The sequence below is a fragment of the Labeo rohita genome, chromosome 9 (assembly GCF_022985175.1).
Source record: "Labeo rohita strain BAU-BD-2019 chromosome 9, IGBB_LRoh.1.0, whole genome shotgun sequence".
Lineage (NCBI taxonomy): Eukaryota > Metazoa > Chordata > Actinopteri > Cypriniformes > Cyprinidae > Labeo > Labeo rohita.
The window spans coordinates 24934317-24949289 of record NC_066877.1 but is presented as its reverse complement, the minus strand read 5'-3'; positions in this window follow the sequence as shown (position 1 = coordinate 24949289).

The following is a 14973-nucleotide window of genomic DNA, read 5'->3' as shown; positions in this document are numbered from 1 at the left end:
TATCGTTGGAGATAAGAGTGTCTGATTGCCCTGGAAGATAATTACTGTGCTTTCACCCTGCATTTCAAGTCGTACTCTCAGCTATGCATAAATATCAGCTCCTTGATGGTAGTGAACATGAGAGGGTCTAGGATGTAAAACACTGCCACAAAAACAGACAAATGAAGGATAAAAAAGCACATAAAACTAGCTTTAGGAGGTTAGAAGACCACTTTACTGTTTATAATAGAACCGCCATATAAAAGACATGAATAATGTGCTGACATTGAAACCTAAAACATGGAGGACAAAAGTTCGCATTTGATATTGATTTAAAAGTGCATTGAAAGCTGGTGGGTAACAGTTTGTAAATGGATTCACATTTTATCTCTAGGACCAACATTAGTAGATGTTGCTTAATGTGTAAGTCTACACAATCTCAAAGACAGTTCTAGACATGGGTGTAGAATATGCAGAGGATGACTTTTAATTAAATGTAAATTCGTCCCACGCATTTTCCCGCACTTTTTCAGGCAAGTGTGTTCACATAGAGGTTTTCAGGGGCTAGTGTGAATAAATCTAGATTTAAATTCAAGGAGAAAAAATAGTATGACCTAGCATTTTATTCATATCCAAAATGAGGAGATGGGAAAATTACAGAGCTTTAAACACTCTTGTGCATTCTCGTCTCATTCATACTCAAAGCCGGAGGGCACTCTCGTGCAGAAAGCCCACAAGGTACTCATAGAAGTAATAACTTATGACTTGTTAGAAAATCCCAAATATGGACAAAGACAGCTGAATAAAATATGTGAAGACAATACATACATGATTGTGACAAGATATGACTTGTATGCAACCTGATCTCATGACAAAAATGCAACTGTGGGAACTTTTTGCAAGACATGAAATACGTACCACCATGTACGTTACGTGACATATTCGATGTGAAAAGTCCATTGAGTGGTACTAAAAGAGTGTCTGTTTTTTTCCATGGAACAGATGAATGTACATATGGTACGTTTTATGTGATGTTGGTTTTGTAGGTGTCACCGCAATTCTGACTTGAAATGTCCGCCGAGCGGCACTACAATAACATACCATCTGCACTACACCTAAACCTTCCCGATAGTATAAACAAAAGCAAATGTGACATAAAAATGCAATCGCAAGGATGCCATTTTAGCTTGTTTTCCAATCTCTCATCTTTCAGCTCTTTCATCGTGAGTCATGTTTTTCAAAGGACTCATACCCAAGGGTTCCGTATCCTAAGTCCAATCCTGTCAGGACCACTATCGTCAAATAACTTTAAATTAGCATACATTTCAGGTTGGGTGTATAGTTCTGTTTTGGGCAAACACTCCCTGCCAATCCATGCAGCATAGCATGGATATGAGCAGGGAGAGCATAAATAACCCTCCTAGGGTAAACAGAACAGAACCAACATTAATGATTAATGTAGCAGATATCATTAATGTTCTAAGTGAATATTTTATGTTACAACATAATTTAGTGGTCTGACTCAAGACATATCCAATGCCAAGTCCTGACTGGACAAGAGGAGGAGATGGGTGATTAGGTCCTGAGCAAAGCAATAGTTGCTGAATATTGACTGAAAGGACCTTATAAAGGGAATTCTGATTGGCGTCGTATTCCTGTAGGTAGATGTGGATCAGCTGAGTGTCAGCTGATGCAAGCTTGTCTAACGTGACCTGCCAGAACTAATGCTGTGCTCCATTTCCATACCGGCTGAGCTACCGAGCAAGCTTGTTATGTCCAGAAAGTGAAACATATTGAGGTGTAATCATAACTGTGTACGAAAATGATTATAAATGCTCACTGTTTTACCGCCTCTATTGTTCATGTTGGAAACTGTAGTGATATGTACTTATTGGTATGTATTTCATAAAATTGGCATTAGGAAAATTTAGGAAAAAACTGTTCAGCAGTGTATTTAATTTCTTAGCAAATTAAAATAAATAAATAAACAAATAAAACCTGTCAATTAGACAAAAAAAGGTATTATTACATTTGACATTTCTGTCCCCCTCACTTCTGAAATGATGGCTGAAGGAACAAAGGAATAAAGTTTTTTTCAATTCTACATTCTTTTAAGTTTTTTTTCCTGCCATGGTAAAAAAGTAAATATGAAGGCTATTAAGTCTGAAATGGGAAATTTAAACTTTTGCAAGATTTTATTCTGTTGCAGAAAAAAAGAAAATGAAAAAAAGATAAATATAACAACAGAATTGTGAGATGTAAACTCAAAAATCAGAGAAGAATGTCAAAAATGTGAGATTAAAGAAACAGACTTGTGATAAACATAGTCTGAACTTTAAGATAAAAAGTTGCAGTTGCGTTTTTTTAATTCCTTGGCAGAAACAGGCTTGTTTACTAACAGCTATAGCAAAAAAATATGGTAATATTATAATTTTCATTTGGAGAAAAGACAGTGTTTGAAACCAACATACAAAACCAAGATAGAGAAAACAAGCATTTGTGCAATTGAAATTTTGACGTAGATTCTTACAGTTTGTATGACAACGTCCTTGTGTGACAACTAGCCCCTACATTCCCTGTATTACTTCTAAAGCAATATTGAATTTTTCTTTTGGGAACGTTCTACTTGCCAACTAAAAGGCTGGCTGTAAAAGACAGCAAACATGGGCTATTAATCCATGTGTGCAATCTTGCTATCACTTACAAGCAACACCTTTGGCAGTGACAGTAAATCAAAGACTGCAACACTTCTCTGCTGAATAGTACACACACAGTAAGATGGATACAGCATGTCCGCTGGGGAAACCTCAGTATTCGGCCAGCTTGTTATTGCTGATGAGCAGAGTCTGAGCCTGCTGTGTTTTGATTAAAGAAGTTCAATTGTCAACAGCCAAATGGGCAAGGTAATTATGGATGTTAGCTGATTTTCTCGCTCTGGCTCTTGACAGAAGTGTTTCTCCCAGAGCACCAGGCCTGATTGTGACACAGATAATAGGTACATGTGCTGGGAGCTCAGGCTAGAATCTCACTGCATGTATAAAATAGATGGATATACTGAGTACTGCAGTGCTCAGATGTGCAGCTTTGGAGACTAGCAGAGCTTATTGAAATACCTGCTGTATTTTATTCATGTAATTGCATTCCTTTCTGCCTCTGAGCCAAATGTCATATCTTGGTAAAAATTTAATGATCAGAGTAAATAGCTAGAATAGAGAACCTGATACACATTAACATGCAGTGGAAATAACATCTACTTAATGACATGATTAGATTGAACCAGCTTTTGCTATTTGCAGTAAAACCACAAAACTGTTTAACAAAACAAATATTTGAATTATTTAAATCCACTTACATTATCCAAAGATGAAACTGGCTCTCTAAAATCTATACAGCTATACAGAAATTGTACAGCTTTGATTATTCTATTAAGAAACAGATGAACTGAAGTGTTTCCCTTCCAATGTGGACTATTACTGCTTAATTTTGAGTAGCTAGGATGAGGATAGCACAGCTAAAGTTAAAATTGAGATGCAAAAAAGATGCAATGCTTCACATATTTTTACATACGCAATTTTTTCAACTGCAATTGCAGTGTGCACTTCATTTTGGAATATAAAGCCTTTTGTGAACTTTTTATTACTATTATGTGCATTTGACAAATCTATCTATCTGTCTATCTATCTATCTATCTATCTATCTATTACTAGCAACTAGGTATGTTTTGATGCTGGTTTAAGCTGGTCCTTTGCTGGTTTATGCTGGTCATGTTGCTGCAATAAACCAGCAATGGACCAGCTTAAACCAGCATCAAAACATACCTAACCAGCATCCCAGCATCAAAACATACCTACCAGCATATGCTGTTTTTTTTCCACCAGGGTAGTGTAGCAAAACCATGGTTAATTTAAACCATAGTTTAACTATAGTAGCCATGTTTTTTTTTTTTTTTTTTTTTTTTTTTTTTTTTTTTTTTTTTGTAGTAACACCATGGTTAATTTTCATAAGGGAAATCAGTCTAGGAACATGTTAGCAATATGTTAAAACATGTTCACAACATTAACTTACTCTGCCTTCAAACATATTTAAAACTTTCACAAGACTTTGTCAAGTTAAAATCAAAGTTGTTGTCATTTATCCATTGTTGTTACTCACTATCCCACTGTATAATTCTGAAGGTTTTTTTGCTCTTTTTGCCCTCCACTTTAACTAAAGCCTTCTTTGTGTGTAATAGAAACACAAGTCAAAGAACATGTCATTAAAACATTAATCCAGTTCATTCGATCCTTATTTGAACAGCAGGAATGCTATTATTCTGCAGCTGGTTTCCACTGAATGGGGTTAAAAAGTGTCAAAGGCTGATGCTATAGGACAGTACAGCGTACATATCAGACATTTAATGAAACGGACATGTTTACACACAGCTATCATCACCATTCAAAATATGTGTAGCTGTTTACGGCACCTTCGTGAACCTGTGAAGAAATCCTCTTGGAAGCGATGTGAACAACGACAGATGGTCTGAGTCCGTAGCATCTCTCAGACTGTAGCGCAGAGCTCACAGTTCGGTATTATTTGTAACAGGTGAGGAGACAAATGACATGAAGCGCTGATTACACAAGCATATTATTTGCATGTTGTTGTGAGTCAGGCCGCTGGAGTGTGAAGAGATGATGCCCCTCCAGCTGCAGTCTGTCAGATGGAAGCGATCTGTTAACTGAGTGTAAATCCCAGACTAGCTGCTGCTGAATAAACATGGTATCACCCTAGACAAAACTGGTCACATGTGTAAACGGTGTAAACATGCTTGACTTTTACATTTATACTGGATTAAGTTGCCAATATCAGTAACAAAACAAAACAAACTGACTTTTACATATTTGTCCCCTTTTACCGTGTCTACACCAGACGCGAGTGTCTTAAAAAAATGTCTTTTTCTAAAAAGTTATTTTCCAAAAAAAAAAAAAAAAAAAAAAAAAAAAAAAAAAGATGTATGCAAATTGTATAATATCCAAGGTACACATTTCTAGTAATTGTACAATTAATTCTCATAATGTATTTTCAGAAAGTTTTGGAATATTGTCCTCTCCCCAAATTAGTCACTGTCGAAACACAGTAATATATAATTTAATTAGAAGGGCTATATCGACCTATTAAGATTTTGCTTACATCTACGTTGTATATATATATATATATATATATATATATATTATATATATATACATATATACATACATATATATATATATATATATATATATTTTTTTTTTTTTTTTTCAGAGGTAAATCACTAACAATTACATTTTTTAAACAATATTTCAAATGTTATTTATGAGATTTGTTGTATTTTGAATACAATTTGTTTTTGTAAAAGGTAAAAAGTTGATCATACTGATTTCAAAGTTAAAGGGGTCATTAGATGCCCATTTTCCACAAGTTGATATGAGTCTTTAGGGCCTTAATGAAAAGTCTATAATATACTTTTAAAAATTCTCAATGGTAGTTTATAACAACACCCTTTTTACCTTGCCAAAATCAGCTCTGTAAAAATCATCCTGTTTTGGTCAAGGTTGCTTTAAATTTTAATGAGCTCTGCTCGCCCCGCCCCTCTCTTCTCTCTGTGGAGTGACGAGCCTGTTTACTTTAGCCGCATTTAGCCGCGTTTAGCTGCTAAACTTGCTAACTAGCATGTTATACGTTCATTATTACATCCAGCAACACAACACCTCAATCGGAGATGTTCTTGTCTAACTTACATCCCTGCTCTGGCATCGAAACAATGGAAGACTGTTACAGCTGATTTAAGGTCTGAGGTAAGGCACTCATGTCAATCAAATATCCTGGTAGCGGCCTCTGTGGGTGTGACGCCACACCGACAGGCATCTGAGAATGGCTCGATTTGAAAAAGGGGATATTATTTTTACAGATTAATTAAAAACCACTGCATGGATTTTTATCATTATAGGATAGATGTGTGTGCCAACACACATTAATGTTCAAACAACATGTAAAAGTGAACTTTGCATCCGATGACCCCTTTAAGGATTCATTAGTCTGAATATACATTGAACCAAAAACTAACATAACACTTTAGTTGATAATTCAGTATACTTTATGTTTGACAAAACATCCCATATTTTGGTAGTGACTGCACATTTACGGTAATGACGGTAATGCTTTTGTAGCGACCGCTTCACATTGTATCTATTTACTTGCAGACTAAAACATACTAAAATACAAAAATTTGTATAACTGTATTCAAATTTTGTTTATTTCCCCCAAATATAAGGATTATGTCAGTACCGAAACAATGATGACGTTTTTGGTAGTGACTGTTTCAGTAGTGACAAATTTATTAAATAACACCTCAAAAAAAACAAACAAACAAAAAACCAAAGATGTCACTACTGAAACGTTACGAGTTGTTTCGGTAGTGACAATTTTAGATATTTTTGAACCTAGTTCAAAGATGCTAAATTAACTCAAACATACAGTGTTTCGGTAGTGATATAAAACTGTGGGACACTTTTTTTTTTTAACATAAAGTTTTATAATTTACAAAGAAAATATAATATATATATATATTTTTAAACCACTTTTTAAAAAAAAAAGAATCAAAAAGATCATTTTAAAAAAATGGGAAAAAATACAAAAATTATTTCAATGTCATTTTCATAAATTGAAATAGGGGTTAGTGTTTGCGACAGCCACCTCCCGACTGAAAGTACCCAATAAATTATGATTTTATATATATTAAGCTTACTAATATTTTAATTATTATTGTGGGTTTCAATAGAAAATAGAAGGATCTTGGTAAATGATTTGAATACTTAAATCCTTTTTAAATGTGTTTTGTTGTTGTTGTTGTGGGAAAGCAGTTTAGACCAATTCTGTAGAATGGCTCATATAAGTTATATAATATGCTATACAGTACATTTTGTAGCAGGAATAAACTAAAAGTGTATTTTTTCCTTTGGTGTAATCCAAACACCCAAACACCTCCTTCGGTGCTCACTCTGTTTGTTTGATCATTTTAACAGGGACTAATTGCTCTCTTCTAAACCCACGTTGGCGTCCCATTAGCTTGACGGAGAGCATTCGATGGTTGTCAGAGGAGAATAGCAGTCTGAGCCCCCTCCAGGCTTTTGCTGTTCTTTCCTTCCTTTTATTTTTTCACCTGCAAACAACCATTTCACCTTGACAAGGATGAGTTGAGTCAGATGAGCAGGGAAAGCTGCTGTTCTACACGGTTAGCATTTTCCCTCAGTGCGCTCAGGTCTCTGCTGATGGGAGCTCAAATCACTCATCCTCAGCTTGAACTTGGAAACCAGCAGGATTCCTTTGAATCCACCTCCCTTTCATGTTTTTCGCCCTCCTTTTCTCTTTTTCTGTTGTCAAACTGCGAGCTGGATTATGACAATCTTTACTGTTTGCTGGCAGCAGCAAGCATCTGTAATTTGTCATTAGGAAAGGTTTTCGCTTGTAATTCAAGATATTTATGAATCCCTTTACAATTATTCATGTGGCTGTTTGGGTTCATTGTCATCCTTCATGAATAAATTATGACATTTTCTGCATGTTTCTCAGGAAATAATTAATTTTCAGATCTGTCTGCTGTCCTTTGAGCAAATAGTGATTGTTGGAAACTGTTCTGAAGCTTCAGAGACAAATTAAGATTTCAAGTGAACCGTATTTGCTAATTGTAATATTGGCAAATGAATCACACATTTGTGAAATATAATTACTGAAATTATGGCGCACCAGCGTCGACTTTGCAATGCAATACAAATATAAACACACATTCATTTTAATGAGGTTTCAAGATCATTTTTCGCTCCATTTCCCTTTTTCTCAGAGTATTCAGTCAAAACATCCATCACTTCAAGTGTTCAAAGTAAAGCCCTCAGTCTGCTTTTAAAGATCTCTTTGTAAGAAGCCTACCGTTGTGTCTAAGGTGATAGCTTCCACCTCTCCCATCTGGGCCTCACACGGTGGGACTCACGCTGACTATTCTGCTCCACCGGACTGCTGGGGAAGAGGAAGATCCATCAAATTCAGTGGGAGGTGAAGCCACAGACAGCGAAAAGACAGATGAGTTTGCTAATCAGTGACACAGGCACATACAGTGTGTCCAGTATTGTCTAAGATTAATGATGGTTCCTCTTAAAGTCACTGCTGTCTTACTGTATCACTGAAAGAATGAAATGGCCAATAAAAGCTCAATTTTGAATCCAATTTAATTAACTCAGAAAGAGAGAAATTTAATTCTGATCTGAACATGCAATGGTGTATTAGATAACTCAAAGGCACAGTATTTAATCTTCAATGCTAATGGGCGCATGTTCGAAACAAAAAAACAAAGGTGTAGTTTGATGACGCCGTGATTAGTGCTAATGAGAGACGAGCGCGACATACGTCTCGAAAGCAGCTGAGCTTTTTTTATGCCACAATCGACCGCTTTCGGTCATGCGTATGTGCGGTAAAATGGCGGTGTTTTATCATACTGGATACATCTGAGTGTGTTGAAAGTTATGTTATAATGCTACTCTGTGCGTTTGTCACCTATCTAATAAAATACATAACATATTAAAGCGTCTTTGATGTTTCCATGTTTTTTACAAAATAACACCGGAAATCGAGGGTAATGACAACGGATGGGCCACTAGTTAAAATAGCTTATTTCCTTATTTTCTCGGCATTTAAACATTCTTGGAAACATTTGGGATCATGTAAGTACACAAGCTAACATATAACACTGTTATAGTGGTCTTTGGATATTTTATTCAAAATATTTTAGATAGTCTGTACCAATAGCCTTGTTAGCAGTGCGTTGACATACGGTGCAGTTGCACCTCGGGTGTCCCGAGTTCGAATTCCGCCTCATGGACCTTTCCCGATCCTACTCCCTTCCTATCTCATCTCCACTGTCCTGTCAAAGAAAAAGGAAAAAGATAAAAAAAAAAAAAAACTTAGATATTGTGCCTTCAAATGGATGCCAGTGCCAGTAAAATATCATGCCAGTATGCTGATTGAATATCAGCAAAATGCTATTTAACGCACTCCTTTAATGAATGAGCAAAGTTTGATATTAAAGTAAATGCTAAATTAAATTAAGACAATGCCATGAAGCAATAAATATTTCTAAATTAAGCAAGCAGTGTTTTTCAAGCAATTATTCCAGTAAATTGTCATTAACGAACAAACAAATTACGAGCAGTGCATTTTCTCTTTTTATTGTCAGCACTGTAATTTAAAACTAATACATTACAAAAAGTGACAGGTCCATTAACCTTCAGCTATCAAACGTTTAAGAACAAGTTTTGTTAACTCATTTTTTTAAACAGTTTGTACGTATGGCAGGGAAATTAAGTCACCATTTTGAGATATTTTTATTTCTTTTTTCCGCATTTGCAGTACACCATTCATTACATAATGGCAGATGCACTATTGTAAAACGAAGGTCAAGATCAATTTGGAAGTTAGATTCACATTTCCACAATCCACAGAGGGAGTATTCAGGCATTAAAAAGAAAGAGAGGACTGTTTTAGAAGGATACAACAAACCCTAATTCAATCCTTATGTTGATCACACTATTGATGGAAAGATGATATCTGTTTGGATATGTGTATGGATGGAATTTATTCTAAACCTCTTTTGGAAATAAAAAGGGGAAATGACTGTCAGTTGTGAAAAGGTCTTGTTATATTTATTGATACAAAGGAAGGTGAAATGTTCCATTCTATTCTGTCTGCAGGCATCATTGGCGAGAGAAAATAGTCTATGCATCAATTTCCAGGGAGTCTTGCAAAGATCTGTTTTTAGTGTGAAGTGTGGTTCAATTTTGAGTTTTACAGTATTTGAAATAAATCTCCTAAAGGTTCTTGAAGACAACAGATTACTGCGAGAAATGCTAGCAAAAAGTTTTTTTCCCCCCTGCAGTGCCTTCCTAAACCAAAACCACACACATGTGTTAAAAGAAATGGCAATTATACAGTTCAAACTAATTCTATGATTAAAATAATGGTGCTAAAAGTGTGTTCAGTTTTATCCAAAACAAGTCAATGTGAGTCTGGCAGTGTTTGTGTTGGTTGTTGAATGTATCATAGCAGTTCAGAAATAAAATATCGATTGAGTGGTGCTAAAAGGTTAATGCTCTTTCATGTTTGAAAATAACAGCTTTACCAATAGTACTAACAAAAGCAAAGACATCAACATCTTTTATTGTGATTCATGTTTTGCAGGACTCAAACCCAAATGGCCCATTTCTCAAAGTGCAGTGCTGTACCAGGTGAGCTATCGATCAAGTTCACTACATTAGTTTACCAAAATAGGATCCATATGATTATGTAATGTCAACATTAAGATGTAATCTATTAGTTTGGGAAATCATGTACTATTGTAAAAGTTCATAACTAGGGCTGTCACTAACAGATTTATTTATTTATTTATTTTGTAATTGAGTAATCAATTGATTATTCTTACGATTAATTGAGTGATCTGACAATTATACTTATTATAAAAATAGACCTAAGCAAACATAGCTTTTAATATTACTTAAAATACATTATATAATTGCAACGAGGCAATAAAAATGAGTTCAAATAAAGTATCAAAAGCAAGCGATCAGATGGTTTTATTGAACAAAACTGTTAAAATACATAATGTATTATAAACAATAGAGCTAATGTACATTACGCATTATATCAAATGTCTGCAGAGGGTCCCAACGCCCTGACGATTGTTTTTACACTTTACAGTGGGATCTAATCTTTGTTTAACATTGACCAAACAACATTTAAATCAAATGTCCACTTAATCTGTAATATTTGGCCATTTTTTACATCAGAAATGCTACAGGCACTGTAATTTATTGAGTATGTGGGCATCAAAATGTGTAAACTCAGAGTGAGGGTTTAAACTTTTATTTTAAAAGCGCAATGAACCGTTAGCACATTTAAAGACAATGATGTATTCTCTTGCGTCTGTGGGTTTATAAGGTTTATAGGTTTATATTATTTTGCTTACAAATCTGATGAAATGTTGTACATTTTGTTCTCAGATTAACGTTATAATAAACCCAAACTCAGAACAATATGCAGACATGAAGTTTGAGACGCTCCACCTGTGTAAATGATAACAGTTCGTGTGGAGCAGCATTCACTGTGAATGGAGCTTTGACACATAGGTAACAACACGCATGTAAATAATTAAAGCGCATATATTAAACCTGCATCGCATATTTATTTAATTGAAACATAGCTTTTGTGAATTCACAACAGTATTATGCTTTATTATGACTTTTAAATGGGTTCAATATATCATGCAGCCTTGGAAAGCAGTGTATAATGCGTTTTATGAATACTCATCCGTGGAATTCGCCACTTCCGGTATTTTTACTCGACATTAGCAAAATGCAATCAAGGATTTTTTTAATGAAGTACTTGAATTTAATCGATGAATCGTGACAGCCCTAGTCATAACATAGTTTTGGCCAAAGAACAATGCAAAATGTATTTATTACTCGATAATTTGCTGCTATAATTTGTGTGAAAAACAATTAAAGTTATTTGAATTGCCACTTTTAAGCTGGAAACTACAGTGAATTGTATGGACAGGTGTGTTTTTGGAGTTCTCTACAGAAATGTAGATAGATGCATGTTTTTCCTGAGAGCTTATGTTGCAACGCACTATTTTACACTCTTCAAATTGGCAAAAGTATAGTATTTAAAACTGCAGTTCATATGGCTTGTGTTTGACAATTTAAGTCTTCTGTAGCTGAATGAAGCTTTATGTGACAAACAGACCAACTGTGTAGGCGCCAGCTGTCATTCACATGTGAATTTTCAAACATGTTGCTTCAAGAAGCATTGCGAAGTTTTGATTCTCATGTGTCATTTATGACTAACTTTCATTATGTTCAATTTGAGAGCTATGGTGAATGGTAGACTAATGACTTTAATTCAGTCTGTTCACAGAAAGCTATTGTATGTCTCAGAAAACTCACAGATTTTGAATGACATAAGGCTGAGTAAACGCTGACAGAATTTTCACTTTTATGCGAACAAACGAGTTCACCAGAGTGGCATTTTGGCTAAAAAGACCACAAAGAGATTCTTCGAAATGTCACCAAAAACTGAGGTTTCATGTATAGAAAGCAGGTCCTGAATTTTAAGTCACATCAGTCTTTGAAGTGCTGATCTTCAGAATAGAGACGTTTGACTGTGTCTTGCCTATCATCTTCCCTGCTGTTTTATCTTACTGCCTGGAGTGAGGGAGATGACACAGCTCCTTACAGGAAGTCCCTTTCACAGAATCATCACAACACTTCCCACTACTGCCTATAAGCTATGTGTCTGTCATAGCTCTTACACACTTTGTTGAAAAGAATTATCTGCATATCCAAATAAACTACAGCAATGAAAGCTAAATACATTTAAATCTGATATGTGGGTTAACAGGCAGAGATTTCTTCTTCTTCTTCTTATTATTATTATTAAATGCTGAAGTGGTTTGTGCAGTAAGTGCTGTTGATATACTTTCAGTTTTGATTGTAGGGTTTGTGTTAGCATGGTGTTGGGCTACATGTAGCTTACGGCAAACTGCACCTTTCAGTTCCCTTCGGAAATGGGGCTACCTCATAACTGATCTCCTACAGAGATTCAATCTATGAAACACTGAAGAGGTGGCTGTTGTTTGCACAGTTTCTTTCATTTCAGCCAGAGTTCTGACAATATTGGAGGTCAGCCCTTTAGTCTCAATGACATAAGGTTTGACCTGATCAGCTGTTTCAGCTGCAAGACCTCATGAAGTGACCTTGTGTGCAACCAAAGGTGGCTTTTGAACTAAAATAGGTGTTGTGATAGTGATCGCTCAAATGTCTGCAGCAAAAATGGCTTTGAAGGACTTATATAGATGGAATATTTATTTTAGTATAATGTATATATTGAGCATAAAAACCTTTTAGAACTCCTCAAGTTCAACAGTTTGGACAGTAAGATTTTGATTTCTTTAAAAAAATAAATAAATAAATAAAAAAATAAATAAAAAATAAAAAAATAATTCAGTAAGTATCAATTAAATTGATCAAAAAGTCAATTATGTTACAAAAAATTATTTAAAATAAAAGTATTTTGAACTTTTGGAGTAATGGCTGCTGAAAAATCAGCTTTGCTTTCACAAGAATAAATTATCGTTTCCATCACTGAATGAATAAATAAATAAATAAATAAATAAATAAAATGAGGTAATTGCGACTTTTTATCTTACAATTTTGACTTCTTTTTTCAATTGGATGTTGTAAACTCATAATTCAGACTTTGTTTTTTTTTTTCAGAATTGCATGATATAATTCTTAAGTTGTGTGTCAAAATTGAGATATAAACATGCGACTCTAAGAAATAAAGTCTAAACTTGCAATTATAACTTTAGAACTCACAATTTTGAGTTCTAAAGTCAGAATTGTGAGATATAAACGTAGTCTATTTTTTTGGACTTTATAATTCACAATTGCGAGTTTATATCTCACAATTCTGAAGTCAGAATTGTGAGGAAAAAAGTAAATATTGCGAGATATGAGGGGAAAAAAAGTCTTTATTTCTTGTAATTTCGAGTTTATATCTTACAATTCTGAGAGAAAAAAAAGGCACAGTTGCGAGATGTAAACTCACAATTGCTAAAAAATCTGAAATCTGTAAGCAGCGGAAATGAGCTTCCGTAGGAAACAGTTATTTTAAGTTGTTATATTTCACAATATTATTGTTCAAAAAATTGCTTTTGGAAACTTTACACTTATTCAACACATATTCATGACTTTTTGATGTGTATTTCTGCTGTCAAAAACTTATAAAAAGGACATGGAATAAAAAATAATACAAGGTAATTGTGACCATTTTTACTTTTTCCCTTACAACTGTGTGATATAAACTTGAAGTTACGTGTCAAAAACGAGAGATGCAAACACGCAGTTCTGAAAAAGTCAGAATTGTAAGATACAAACTTGCAATTGGAAAAAAAAGGTCTTTTTTCTGGACTTTTTAACTGAAATTGCAAGTTTATATCTCACAAGTTTGAAAAAAAAAAAAATTGCGAATTGCGAAAATATGAAAGTGCAATTGTGAGGAAAAAAGTCAAAAATTATTTCTGACAATTGCAAGTTTATGTCCCACAATTTTGACTTTAAAAGTCACAAATACGAGTTAATATGTTGGAATTAAAAAAAAAGTCAGAATTGCTAGTATATGATGCAATTCTGAGAAAAATGTTAACTCACAATTCCAAGAAAAAAAAATCAGAATTGTAAAATGAAAAAGTTATAATCACCTTGTTTTTTTTTTTTTTTTTTTTTTTTTTTTCAATGGCTGAAACAGGCTTCCATATAAAACAGTTATTTTAAATTAATATTTTAATTTTATTTTTCTAAATATTATTGTTTTTACTGTGTATTTGATCAAATAAATACAGCCTTGGTGAGATTTTCAAAAACATTTAAACAATTTTTTAACAATTGTGTATACACTTACCTCAGGCATAATGGTAGACATTTTTCCTTGTTTTTGGAAACTTCACACTTACTCATATTCATGACTTAATGAAATATTCTTTTTGACAGATTTCCGCTGTCAAAAACTTCTAACAATGACATGGGAACCTTAAAACTTTGAAGTACCTGTCCTGTACTAGCACTATACAGTGAAATGTACTGTACGTAAGGCTTGGAAGTGAAAGTCAAATCTTTCTTCTGAAGTATTTCTTGCTGTCCTTAATGCTCCCGTATCTGTCATTTTATCTGTATAAAATAAAGAACGAGAGATGAAACTGAATAATACTGCAGACACATGCTCTTATTATGAATGTTCTCGATCCTTCTCTTCATTTCCCAAGATAACGCTCAGACGTAACTGAATAATGCATGCAAAAGCACGCATGTCACAAAGATATTAAGTAGCACCACTAAACAATAGGCATCATATTTCAGTCGCCATCAGGAGACTCTAAAG